Source organism: Taeniopygia guttata, chromosome 4A (genome assembly GCF_048771995.1).
Source record: "Taeniopygia guttata chromosome 4A, bTaeGut7.mat, whole genome shotgun sequence".
Lineage (NCBI taxonomy): Eukaryota > Metazoa > Chordata > Aves > Passeriformes > Estrildidae > Taeniopygia > Taeniopygia guttata.
In genome coordinates, this window is record NC_133029.1 from 11,236,239 (window position 1) to 11,250,327 (window position 14,089).

The following is a 14,089-nucleotide window of genomic DNA, read 5'->3' on the forward strand; positions in this document are numbered from 1 at the left end:
TACAGAAATGATATTGCAGAAATCAGAGGCTTCCAGCATGAAATTAACATGCAAATGCAGCATAAGGGCAACATCATTAAGGACAACAGTGTCAAGCACAGTTAAATGTTTAAAACCTAGTTTCCTGGCAAAATGTTTTTTCATACACAGCATCTGCTAATACTTAGAGCTTAAAGTATGCTGAAATACTATATACTTCATCAGTGTTAGCCAACAGCTTTTCATCACCTTTATCACTATTCCCATTGACAGCTGCAGAGTGAAACACAGAGGGACATTAGCAAAATTACTAACATAGTGCTCCCACAACCAAAACTCTGATGTTTTTTAATTCCAGCTTGGCACTTGCACTACAACACAAAGTTGTTTCTCTTACAGTAGACCATCTTCAAAGACTTCTTTTAGGTCAGCAATGTGAAGCAAAATAGTGCTTTTCAAAAACAGGAACTGATGAGATGTAAACTATGAGAACACATCTGAGAACATATCTAAAGAGACCACACTACAAAAATTTATATTCATTCACAGAACAAGGTTATTCACTTTCCTCCCACCCACATTTTGATTGGGCCAATTCTGCCTTCATTTGTACATTTATATTTTCTGTCTTTACACAAATATATGGTGTCATTGTTAGAGCAAAGTAAACAGAATTCTGTCAGAATTGCTCTTTGTTTCTTCACTTTAGAATTTGAACAGCATATTTAAAGAAGACAGCTCCAGGAGAGCTTTACAAACACTGACATTTTAAACAGTGAAGACTGTTTACCTGAAGACTCCAGGGCCTCTTAAATCATAACATCTCCCCACTCAGTTCAATGGACTGTGGGAACAACTGGATGTTCTGTGACTTCTACCCACCTTGAATGCAGCAGAAGAAATCAAATAGTTGAAGGTAGAAGCACAAGAAAATATGGAAATGCTCAGGTATCCTTGACCATTACAGAAAGGTTGCATACCAACAGTTGAAATGTGCTGATTTTAGCCTTTTCTAACATGAAAAAACAAAAAAACAAAAAAAAAAGAAAACCAAACCAAACCAAACAAACAAAAAAACCCAACAAAAAATAGAAACCTTGAAACTTTTAAAATACGGTTCCTTTGAACTGAAAATAGTATCTCTTGTAATCACTCATAAACATTGCTAGCCTAGGTAATATAGACAGGGTCCCACTTCCCTGATATTCTAGAAGAATTCATGGTCCTTTGAACATTCTTCTTGAACATTCCACTTTACACATGAAATAAAATATAAGGGAGCAAATTTTGTCAATAACAACACCAAGTATCAATGCCTGTCATAAATCATTGTATTTAGAGCTACTCACCACATACACATTTAACTTTGCACTAGAAGAGCTCTAGAATCTTACTGGCCAAACACTTGCTCTATAATCTTACTGGCTAAGACACAATCTTGTCTGAATATTATATGTTCCTCCCAATACTCAGGTTGTTCTTAGAAAGTACTTTTCCAAAATGTCAAGAGAGTTAGGGAAGACAAGGGTGACACAGCTCAGCTGGCCTCCTTATTTCTGTCTCTGACACAGATATATATATTTGCATGAAGTCTTGGATCCAAGTTCACAATTGACACCAAGCAGGGATTCTGAAGTCAACACAACCAAGAACACATGTGGCTCATTTTCCTAATTCAGCCTCATGTTTGTTTTGAGTTGTTTGACACTCACATGTTCAGAACAGAATATAGATAATTATTTCATGTATCCTCACATATCTTGTTACATTACAGTACTGACATTGGCCAGACAGAGCAAATAAGAATGGTCACTTTTTCGTACAAGACCACAGTTCTATTCATTACAAAACACGCCACCATGATGTAATGGGTCATTTAAATCTACACAGGGCCAAACAATCTCTCAGTATTATTTATCTGAGCAACTCCCCAGAGTTGCTATACATAAGCCCCTTTAAATTTAGAAACTACATGCAGAGACAAATTTATCTCTTAACAGATCTAAATAACATAGCGAACGTATGAGTCTGGCATTAGTACAGGTCAGCAAAATGCCAAAATAGACCATGAGGGAGCCACCTCACAGCTTGGACACTGCAAACCACCCCTCCCTGCTTCCATGCTCAGTAAAAACTGTTAGGATGGTACATACAGAAAAAACAAGCGCCAGAACACCAAGAATGTTCAATTTTTCACGTACCTAATAGCTAGAATGTTAAAACATGTACTCATTTCTCATGTGGCTTAAAACAGAATTTTGACTAGAAGAAGTACATTTCTTTGGTTATTCTGTACAATTTTGACCATCAACCTATGGCCTATATTTGTTGAACTGCATTCATAAAATCTAACTGAATATTAAAGTATCAGATTCAATCATTTTGTATTCAGAGGTATTTTTCAAAAGCTGCAGTTCCCATTTTTCACAATCCTCTTTAAAGGTTAGAATGAAAAGGAAGTAAATAATTCATACTAAAAAGGAAAAATGAATTGCACATAGTTTGGGAAAAGAAATGTCTTGATCTTGTCAGATTCCTTGGAGTGCAAAGGTAGCCCACATTGTCTAAGGCATTGTCACGTCAGATTAGACATCTAAGTGCTGTGTGAATAATTGTATTTTGACAGCAAGAGTACTGTCTTCTTAATGGACCTATTAAAAATGGAAGTGTTAAATCACCCTCTGTTTTTAGTACTTTGATTCCAAAAATAAGAGCAGAAGTACCCACTTAAATTTTAAGAAGAAAATTTGTACAGGGCTAAAAAGAACTCAATATTGGCAATAATATTTTGACAACATCCAAGTGTCAAGGTTTTAACATATGCTGGACTGGCCTGAATGTGAATCCTGATTTTCTCATTGGATTTTTCCCGTGTTCAGGAAGAGCTCTTGCTGCTGGGAGAAGATGGACAAGACTTCTGACCTCTGCTCCTGCACTTGCTTAAAAGGGAGGGCAAAGGTCACACAGAAGGAAAAAGGTTTTAAGCTTTCAGTGGAAAGGCAGATGTAGGCTGGAATTTAGCTGGAGGGAGGGAAAAGAGCTGGGAAAGAAAAAAAAATTCAATCTGCTCACAACTCTTCTACAAATGCTGAGTTATATGAAACTCATTTGCAAGGTTTTAAGGATTAAAGTTCTTGCTGAAATACTGTATTGGCACTTGTAGTAAAAATAAATAAAATAGCTTTCCATTCCCATAAACAGCTATTGCATCTCTCTAGTTAGCCTAACTCCCAAGTTCATCCACCTTACTCTCTGCTGCCAAATGTGCTGCACAGTTTTCACTGCATTCCTCAGGACACAAATTTCTTTTGACCTTCAGATGTGCAGTCAAGTTCATCTTCTATCATTCTTCCTCTAGGACAAGTAGATGCATCTCCCTAAGAGATATGACTCTCTGCTGCTCCCCATTTTCCCCTCTAAGCAGGGCTGCTACCAACCTTGCTGCTCTAGTTTGCAACCTGCCGAACTTCGACAGATCTTTAACAAAGGAACGAAGATGCCCAGTAGTTAGAGATGCAGGATCAGAAAACACTTCCTAGGGTTTGTCAAAAGAGGAGGAAAGGATTGAAAGGTTCCTCTTTCCACTTCTGGTGTGAGTTTACATGAACCATTCACTGCACTCATGTTGTGCAAGAGCTGGAGTTCAATATCCTGTCATGCAGCAGGTGGTAGGATGACTCTTCACAGACTCATTACTGTCTCACACTATCAGTAGCTTTTTTTCTAGTCCCATTCACCACTAAAAAGGAGAGAGACAACAAACTGCTTTTGGCAACCCTCCAAGCTCCATTAACAAAGATGCACAGCACAGCATATGGAATTTAAGCTGGTCCTTCAAAATAGTAGTCAAAAAAGAAAGTTCCTTCTTATTCACCGGGAAGATACATGCTAAGTTTCTGTATTTATAGGTAATTGTGGTGGCTTAAAACATGAACCAGCTGTTTGGAAGCTCAGTGAGGGAACTCTGGTTGCTCTTCATTCTCGTTTTGAACACTAGTTTGTGTCCAAAGTTTCTGGGGCTGCAAGGCTTAAACTTCTGGCTGCACAACATACTAGAAAGAAAGTTCAGAAGAAAAGATCTGCTTTGTTTATAAACAATGGTAGTTGATCATAGACAGCACATTAATAAATATAATACAATAAAATCATTTCATGTATCTGAAACATGCCTGGTTATGTATTTTACATGTATCTAGATAGCTAAAGAAATACAGAAAGCAAAAACAATACTGTATGATTCTCTTTCTGTCAAATTACTATATTAAAGAAATACTATATATCTTCCCATTCACAAACAGCATTGGTTTTATCCTCTTGTTAGCATGTAATGTAATACAATCTCTACTGAACCTAAGAGGTGAGGGAAATTCATGCATTTAGTAATAATTAAAGCTTTGATATACTTCACTGACTACAAGCCAGGAGAAGAATTTCACAAGCTGTTGGTGAATATTGTGACACAAGAGCATGACACCTTCACTTGGACTGAAGAAGGAACATTTTTCTTTATATATTTTCCTTACAAGGCCCACAAATACAGAGATTTGTAAAACATCCCAGAAGGAAGCCTTCTGAAGAAAGCCTCATTAAATACTTAATTTCTTGCACATGAACTAATATTTGATTGCTTTCTTAATGGTTAGAAAAGAAAAAGAGGGGCAGGGGGAAAGGGCAAAAGAAAAAACTCACTAGTTATGAAATCCCTCCTTGAAATTATAAGCAGCAAGCTGATTCTTAATTAATTCTGGCTCAAAAACTACTCCTGAATTCATGACTGATCACAAATTCTTATTTTAAAGACTGACCACTAAGTTGCTCTTGAGGGAGAGATCCAGTATTGTTAAAATATCTTAGAGAAATGTGTTTAGATGTATTTTGACTTTGTTATGACAATAGTGACCATAACCTTTGCCTTGACATGAAGGAATGTGTGTATCTCATAGGAAAGTTGCAACCTTTTGCACCTAACCCCATCTCAAAAATCCCAACCTCAGCACAACTGTGTTGTCATAAGAAGCTTCACCAGAAACATAAGTGATAGAACAGACAGGGCTGGGAATTAGCAGGAAGCATTTATATCTCAGACCATCCTGAGCTATCAGGGACTCTGATGACTTAGACTTTCTTCCAGATGTGATAAAAGCCAGAGGTCCTAGCATCTGGTGGCCATTAGGAAGCTAGAGATATTGGAGTTATTAGACATTGAATCCTGGTTGTATTCCAACACAAAAAGGTTTATTCAGCCTTCCTAAAAAACTCCTCACTGTTTCAGAGAAAATCATATATTCTTCTAGCCACCCAAAGGTTCTGTGCAGTGTTTATTGATAGGCTGCAAAAGAAACCACTAATACTGCAGGAATACACTGAACTCCACAATGACAAAACACTTGTTTCATCTGTTTTATCTGTCATCTGATAATGGCTATATTAGGTTTTGTTACCAGCATAACCACCCTGAACCCCCATTCTCCAAAGTGATGGAATGTGGACAGGATGCCATCCTGCAGTGGGACCTACAGAAATAGTTTACATGATAAAGTCCTTTAGAGCTGCTGGAGTATCATTGGAAGGAAAGAATAGGTGCCCAGCTGTGCTGTGTCCCATCCTCCTGTAGATCCCTCATGTACACTCACATGCCAGTTTACAAGTGTGCACACTATAAGAAACAATCTTTGTGTCAGAGGTGAGCACTGACATTCCTTATGTCAGTCAGTCATCTGACCTTGGTGCTCACAAAATTACCCCTCTTACCATCCTCCTTTAGTCATAAAAGGACTCAGGTTATTAATGGTTATTCTCCAAGTCATGCCTCGGTTAAATGGATAAATTAGCTCCAAAACTAGATTGGCTAAATATCCTCTTCTCCTTTAACCTTCTTTTAGAGATCAAAAGTGTCAGTGAGAGGTACTGAATAACTAATCTGGATATGATGTCAAATTTACCCCAAAAACTCTTTCCACCTGCTGTTACTGTTCTTTGAGATTCCCAGGAGGTCAAAACTAAGCAATAGCTGTATATAAACATACACCCACATGGATTTTTACTTGAATCAAGTATAATAACTTTGGATAGTCTAATGTTAATCTGACCCAAGGATTACAACCCTGATTAATTTCTCTGTTTGTAAGAGGAGTGTGCAATGTTCTCAGAGTGAAAACTGAGATATCTTTTCTGGCTGGGGCAGATTTTCCCTCAGTAAATGAAATAATTTGATGTTTTCAAGAAGACTGATGTTTCTGTTGTTGAAAAGAAGAGAATGATTCTTTTGGATTGCTGATCATTGACTCAAAAGATTTATGATCTGAGCTATCACATCAACAATCAGCTTAACAATAAAATCCTGTTGCAGAAAGGTTCCTTTTTTATGGTCCCTATTTACACAGCAGCAGCATAAAGCACAGCTGTGCTCTGAGCTCACCATCCTGCCACAAGACTGAGAAAGAGCAGTTTTGGGAGCAACAACAATTGTTTCCGAGACGTTTCACAGCCAGATGATTACCAACACCTTCCTATTGCATTAAGTGATTTTAAATTAAAATCAGTCTTGAAACTCCACTACTATACCCATGAAAAGCATTTAGCTCAAGTATTCTCCTGGTTTTTAGAGACAGAGAAGCTGCCATCCTTAACCAGAATACCAGAGGAAGCTGTGTGTACACAGTTTCTTAAACAGCAGCAGCACAATTCTACAGTTGGTGTGATGAGACTGCCCCTTGCTGAGCAATATTTTCCCAGGATTTCTTTAGGGTTCACACGTATCTGGCAGGTTGCAAATCTTTTGAAGTAGGGATTGTATTTCAACTCTGATTTTTCATGTATGAGAGCACACTAGGGTCAGATGTGGTGACCTGAGTTCACAGGTGGGAGCATTACAAACCCAGACAAACGTGCAAAAAAGTTCATAGCTTCACGAAATTGTGAGTTTCAGAGAAAAAAGTATTCCATGTGCACATGGAGATACTTAAATCTCACAAACTTTTAACAAAGATGATATAAGTACTATCTGAAGGGTATTTTTGAAAAGTAAAACCTGAATAAGATTGCATGCTCTGGACTTCTGATAATTGCTAGATTTCCTTCCTCTAACCACAAGAAAAACAATTCACAGCTATCTGTACTCCCACATTCATCTCACAAACCTGCTGTGACAGGCACAAGGCCTACACTTGCCGTGGGAGAAATAGTATCAGAGCTAAAAATTCAGCTGTGAACTGATCCAAACATTAAGTTCCTAACCTCCCCCCATGAGAGACAAACAGCAAGTTCACACTGCAGAGCAGGGGCTGTACATTGTACACCCTGACACCCCACAGACTCCTTTGTGGTCCGGAATACATTAATAAGGGCAAAAGGTTATTATCCAGCAAAGTTTGTAAATTAAATTCTAAAGAAAACCAAACAAAAGGTTACATGAGTGTTCATTTATCTATGAGCAGTGAGCTCAAAAGAAAATATTTCATTTCAGATTTTGCCAAGGTGTCCTAACAATGGCAGCTTATATGCCACAGGCACTTTGCAAACAAGACTAAATTAATTTATATCAAGTTTCCGCCAAATGCATGACCTGGGAAAGGTTTCAAATTAGTTTTTTTCACTGAATTAATTTCAGCTAAGACCTTTGATAAAAACAGCATGGAAAGAATAACTGAAAGAAAGAACATACTTTATTTGATTACTTTTAAAGCACACAGGCTTGCAGAGTGGTGCAAATGGGAAATAAAAAATGAATTAATATGTTACCCAATTTATTTAGTTAGATAAGTTATCTTGTCTTAAGATATTAGTTGTCCAGCTTATTGGAATTTCACCCAGCTACAGCAGTATTCCCTGTTTGCACCAAATCCCGCACTGAGCTGCCAGCAGGGACACAGCAGAGGCTTCCTGAGCAGCCCTCCGTCCTCCCTGCTCACACCTGCACCCACTCCAGGCCAGGCACAGCCTCTGCTAGCAAATGGCAACAGCAAACAGGATTCCTGACACCTGGCAGGCTTCTCTGCTGCAGTTTCTCACTCCATTTAACAACTTTTCTCCTCCCACTCCAGCTCATCCAAAGACACAGCAATTAAAAACATTATTTAGAAAATGTTCAAGCAATTACTGTCTTTTAAAAATTGGACTTTGTTCTAAACACTTAAATGTGTCCAGTGTGCATCAAATATGATATAACCAAAACTGCAGATCCTGCAGGCCAGAAAGTATGATTTATAGTTTTCTTTCCTGCTGTCCAACTCTGGCCTTTCTAAACAGATCTCCTTCCAGCTTGTCAGACATCCTAATCAAACAGGTCCAGGTGCCAATTACTTCCTACAGAGATGCAGCAAACCACACAGTTGACAGGTCTGAGATAATCCAGTCTCAGGAAAACCATCTCCTGATTTCCTCTTCAGATTTCCTCAACAGTTCTTAAGTCAAACATCCAGATGTTACATGACAGGTCCCTACAGGCAAGCACCTGACCTAAAAGCCGTGGAAGAATCCCTGATACTTTAAAGAGAATTTTGTTTTCTCCTCATTTCCTTAAATAAGCTTTAGGGATAGAAACTGATATTTTATTTTATATATTAAAAAAATAGCATGTGCTATTTATAAATTAAAATATAGATTATATATATATTATTTATATATTTAAAAAATAGCTATGTGCTGTTAAAACAAGAGCTTTCTAAAGCTAGTAGAGTTAAGACGTTAAATCTTTGGTGCTTTTAAACCCAACCCTGTTATAATACTTCAAGAAAAAAATGTGGCATCACCTGTATCCCTGTGCAAAATACTATGTTACTTTATGTTTTTATTTACATTATGCCTTTATAATTTGAACAAAATAAAGTAACACTACCTTTATTATTTTTCTTTATACAGATGCTATTTGTTTGGTACAGTCTAATTTTTTAAGTAATACTAATTTCTAGCCAGCTTCATGGCACCTGCGTGGAATACATATCAAGAAAAGAACAAGATTTAGGTAAAGTCTTCAGTTTTGTGAAATTAAAACCAAAATTCAAACCTGCATTCAGATCAGTTTTTACAAAACATATATTTTGTATATTATCATAATTCTCTATTCATACATATTAGAAGAGCTAGTAGATTAGTTATGAAACTCAAGAAAGAAAAATACTTGAACCACCTTAGGAACTTGAGGAAAACACAAGTAAGTGCTCATCCAACTCCCCACTAAATTTGTTTGAGTGTTACCAAGAGTTATCTGCCTTGAGGCATACCTTCCCCTCTGGGAGCAGCTCCCCCCAGCACAATGCCTTGAAAGAAAGGAAAAACACATTCAATTTTTGATAAACAGGCATACAAACCACTGGAGCAGTATGATTATTTTACAGATAGCTACAAACATGGTATGGAGCATTTAAGAAAGTTACACAAAGGCATTCATTAAGCTATTTTGATAATACAATCTAGGATTATTTATGCCACAAACAAGTCCTCATGTTTTATCTACAAAAGTACTAGCTTCCTGCCCTAACCATAAAATATCTGATAGAAGTCAATATCCTGCTACAGTTTCTTGATATCATCACACAGGAATTAGAGATTTCAGGCTTCTCAAGGGCAGAGGCTGCAGTGGTTATAAACTGAGCAAGCACAGTAAATTTCACAACTCTGTCAAGCAATTGAATGAATTGTGGTGGTTTCATCTTACAGAGATAATCTGGTTCCAAACAGAATTTGAATTCCTTTCCCATAGTAGTTTTATGATGAATTAAATTGAAGCAGTTCAGCGCTTCTGTGCAACTTTTTAGAGATACAAGTTGCCACTGGTGCTACTTTGACACAGTGTGAGGTAACATCTAAATAAGCAGGTTGAAGATGCCACTGACATTCGATATATAAGGAAAATCGGGATTACTCATGCCAGACATTAAATAAAATTCCAAAAGAAATCGAGGCTACCAGTGACACAGACTAAATTCTCAGTGACCTCAGTGGAACACAGTAGCCAGAGCACACCTGAGAGCAGTGTGAGTGCTTGTCAATCACCTCCACCTTTCTCACAATCACACCCACAGCCTTTAAGGGTCTTACAAAACACTTCCACTGCCTATCTAGAAAAGTATCCACCCTTTGAAAATTAAAGAAAATTCACTACATTCTTCACAAAGACTAATCCTGCTTTTCACTTTTTGAAACAAAACCAGATAAGGAAGTGCTGTAAATCTGAGATCTGTGAGCTGCTGGGTTGCAGAAAGGCCCCTCTAAACAAGTATGTCATGGAGCTAGTCTGTACCTGTGTCTCACTGCACATTCCTCTGGCAAAGGAATTCAGGCCTGAAACCAGGTACCCCTCTGCCCTCCTCTGAGTGAGTTCATTACACCAGAATGAAGGGGAGGCAAGTAACTTTCTCACTGGAATTTCCTTAATGGAAATTATAAGAACACATCTTGATGAAACAGACGCTGGAAGTATTTTGCCTGGTTATTCACAAAGAATACTTATTATTATATATAGAAAACATATAACTACTTGAGAAAAATTTATCTCTGGTAAGTTTAAAATGTTGTCAAATAATCCAAATAAAATCTGTAGCCAATATCACTGCACAAAGATGCCTGGGCTGACAGTCTTCTGTGCATAGAAAACTGAAAAACAGTGATTCCAAATGTGGACAGTGACTTAGTGAAAAATAAAAATTTCCACTGAACAACCAAAAAAAAACCCTTCAAGTTGCTTTTTCATAGCATTTATTTACTTCTATCCAAAATACTTGGTAAATGGAGTTGAAAATGGAGTAAATGGAGTTGAAAAGTTATAGTAGCACTAGAGATCTCATATAAATATTAATTAATTCTACTCTACTACTGACAGACTGTAGTTAAGACTCAGTAGCTGGATTTAATCCTTGCCCCTCCTCTCTGAAAGATGTGCAGAACTTGGCTGGATAGCACAAACCTGGAAGATAAAAATCAAGCAGATTCTTTGGAAACTTCCCAGTCTCATGCTTGCCCACAGAAGAAAGTGCAATTGACTGGCAAGTCTTTAAGTAGCCATAATTAACTTTTTACTGTTTTGTGCCTTATTGGTTAGAGGTTCAAGCTTTCAAGATCTCCAAAGGCAGATTGTGCAAGTCCCTCATTTAGAGAGGAGCCTTAGGGCATACAAAGCACACGGTGCAACACTTCAAAGAAGCAAAACTCGATGCATGACTTGAGGCAAAGCCTTCTTCACAGATCCAGGGCAGCAATACCAGTACTCAGCCTGGCCCAGGGTAAGGACACCTGAAAATCACTCAGGGGTGAAACACAACACAGCAACAGCAACAATCAGTGATTAAAGCAAAAGCTGCAACTTGTTTCTTTGTATTGCATAAGGAAACAGTGTGAAATGAATTTAATAAATGAACCCCAGAGAAGGGTCAAAACACATTAAATGTTGCTGTAACTTCAACAGGAATGCTGGTTTCAGGATTCAACCCACCCTGCAGCCCTGCACAGCGGAGGGTCTGCAAACACAATTTACCTTCAATGGCAAACGTGCTGTGCCACATGAGATGTTCTGACCAGCCCCGGCTGGTACCATCCCGGGTGTCTGCAAAACCTCCCGTGGGATTTTCCACAGAACACTTGAGGGATGGGAGCTCCTCATCTCCCGGAGACTCTGCTGAAGGCTCCCAACACTGCACACGCCCCAGGGCCAATACATTCACATGGAAATTGCTCCACTAAGAGATACAGGTCAAACCACAGTTTGAAGCTCACTCTAATTATCTAGGCAGATTCTGGTTTAATCCTAACAAGATTATACATTCACAGAGATTAAGGTTGTTAAAAGTACCACAGAGTAAACCATATAATCACTACACTGAAGAGACCATTAACTATTCTGCTTATGGTCACAAACTCACTTAACTTTAAAACCTCTATGGTATTCAAGGAAATTTTCTGTACTATTTGTGGTAAAAGTAGGCTAAGAACCTGACATTTACTTTGGTGACATGAACACATTCATTACAGGAGTGGTTTGAAAGCTTCTTCTTTTCATCATCATATTAACATATTTTCTCTACATTTTTCTTACATCATACACCTTTTCAAGTCACAGCAAAAAGCCAAGCACCATATGTAGAGATTTCATAGGCTGTTTCCAGTTTAAACCAAAGCTACTTTATTGCATTAAAAATTCAATACTCTTCCTTTGTAAAAAATGATCACAAAGTTTACAAGACACAACTGTTAAAAAACTGTGTTTCTGATGAAAACAGACAGAAAACTTTTGCTAAATATCAAACAATGTGTTTGAGTCACATATATTTCCCTAGCAAAGCAAAAAACATCCACATTTCCAAAGCACCCCAGGAACAAAGCACCTTACTTCTACCACCCAGGGCTTACTAGAAATCACCTCAGTCACCCCATGAGAACAAGACTCGGCACACTTCTATAATTTCTGGTAATAAAGGCTCAGCATTTTCTATGCAAAATGCTGTATACACTGTGCAGTGCAATAAAGACCTGCCAACCTCACCTTCCAGCCAAAGGCACACTTCTTACATGCTGCACTTCATGGAGAGGCATTTACAGAGATACACTGATTTTTACAAATACTGTTCCAATTTTTCAATCCCTCACACACAATTTGATAATAGTCTAAAGCTTCACAAAGCTGAAAGCCCAAAGGCTCCTTTTATGGAAATGTCTGAAGAGTACTATAAATTCTTAATTTTCCAAGCTTGCTTTTTGCTCCTGCAGGCTATGTTCTTCCAGGTGAGTTACACCCTGCTTTGTGGATAGCTTTAATCATCCAAGTACAATACAATGATTCACCTTCCTATTGTTTTGATGTGTTTCTACTACAGTAGTAGCAGTAATTCCAAATTGCTTTAAATTTTTTTTTTAAATATCTATTTTACAGGGCAAGTGGTATCTTCACAATACTTCACAGCAAAAGTTTTATATAAGGAGAACTATTACAACTTTGAAATTTGGTCCTGGCTTCTCTTTGGGAAAAATCAAGCCATTATTCAGTGTGTCATATAATCTATTTAACTTTGTTACAGTAATGATATGCATTTATATGTGCATTTCTAGAAAAAACACTTGCCATCTTACAAATTCTAAACAGACTTTAAGTTAAAGTATTAAGAGTAATAATTTCATCATTTCTTTTACAATTTTATAGTTTTCTGAGGAAGCTTTTTTGGTTTAAAAATTATTTTAAGAACTAAGCATTATTTCAAGTCCACAGAGACATACCTTACTACTTGTGAGGGCATGACCTTAATAAAAAATAACTTCAATGATTCAAAAAAATTGATAAGGAATGTAAGAAATTGATTTGAAAACACTAATACAATGTGAGCAGGTAAAGTACGTGCAGTAATTTTTAAAAGTTGGGAGAAGACAAAGCACTGACTTGTCACTTATTCAGAGCTTTAAAGTGATGCTGCCAGCAAAAAAAAAAAGTCGGTGACATTTAATTTGTGGAGATTTGAAGAAGCACAGGAGCATTCATAAGTCCTTTCCTTGCTAAATTTCACTTTCATTTTCCTCTCCTCTGATTTTTAGGTCAAAACCAACCCCTCTGAATTAATTTCTGCAGTTGGCTTTCAGCTTACTCTGTACAAACACTTCATCCTAATCTCTAGAAAGCTGCAGGTTTTGATCTATCTACCAGCCAAAAAAAACATGCTAAGGAAACAGGTTGGGAACAAGGTAGCAACAGCAACACTTTCCCCTTCAATGGAAATAGAAAAATGAATTGCCTTTTCTAGCTAGCTCCCAACAAGTCCAGCTACAGCACCCAGCTGACCTGTGTTATCACACCGGGGTCTTGCCAAATGCATGGAATCGTTTGTTCCTACACCAGTGGGGAAAGCAACCAACATTAGGTGCAAACCTCTCAAAGAGATTTGTGCAAGAGAGATTCCTGGGTAACAGATTCCTGGGTAACAGGCACTGACACGTCCTCACTGCTGCTGGGAGTGAGGCATCAGAGAAAGGATTAACAGCAGTGATACTGGCAGCCTCCCTGGCTGTTAAAGCACAAAGGAGAGACAGAAAGGCAGAGGAGCTTATGAGCACGTTGAGGCAAGGGCTGGAGGCTGTATAAAGTACAGTAGATTCCAGCCAAATAGGAGAAAATAGAGCAGTGAGTGAATAA

At 37.8% G+C, this 14,089-nt stretch overlaps 1 protein-coding gene across 1 annotated transcript in view; it reads right to left on the bottom strand.

The window, feature by feature from the left end:
- Positions 1-14,089, bottom strand: part of COL4A6 (collagen type IV alpha 6 chain) — a 110,270-nt gene that overhangs the window by 90,019 nt on the left and 6,162 nt on the right. The gene's annotated exons all lie outside the window — the stretch shown is intronic.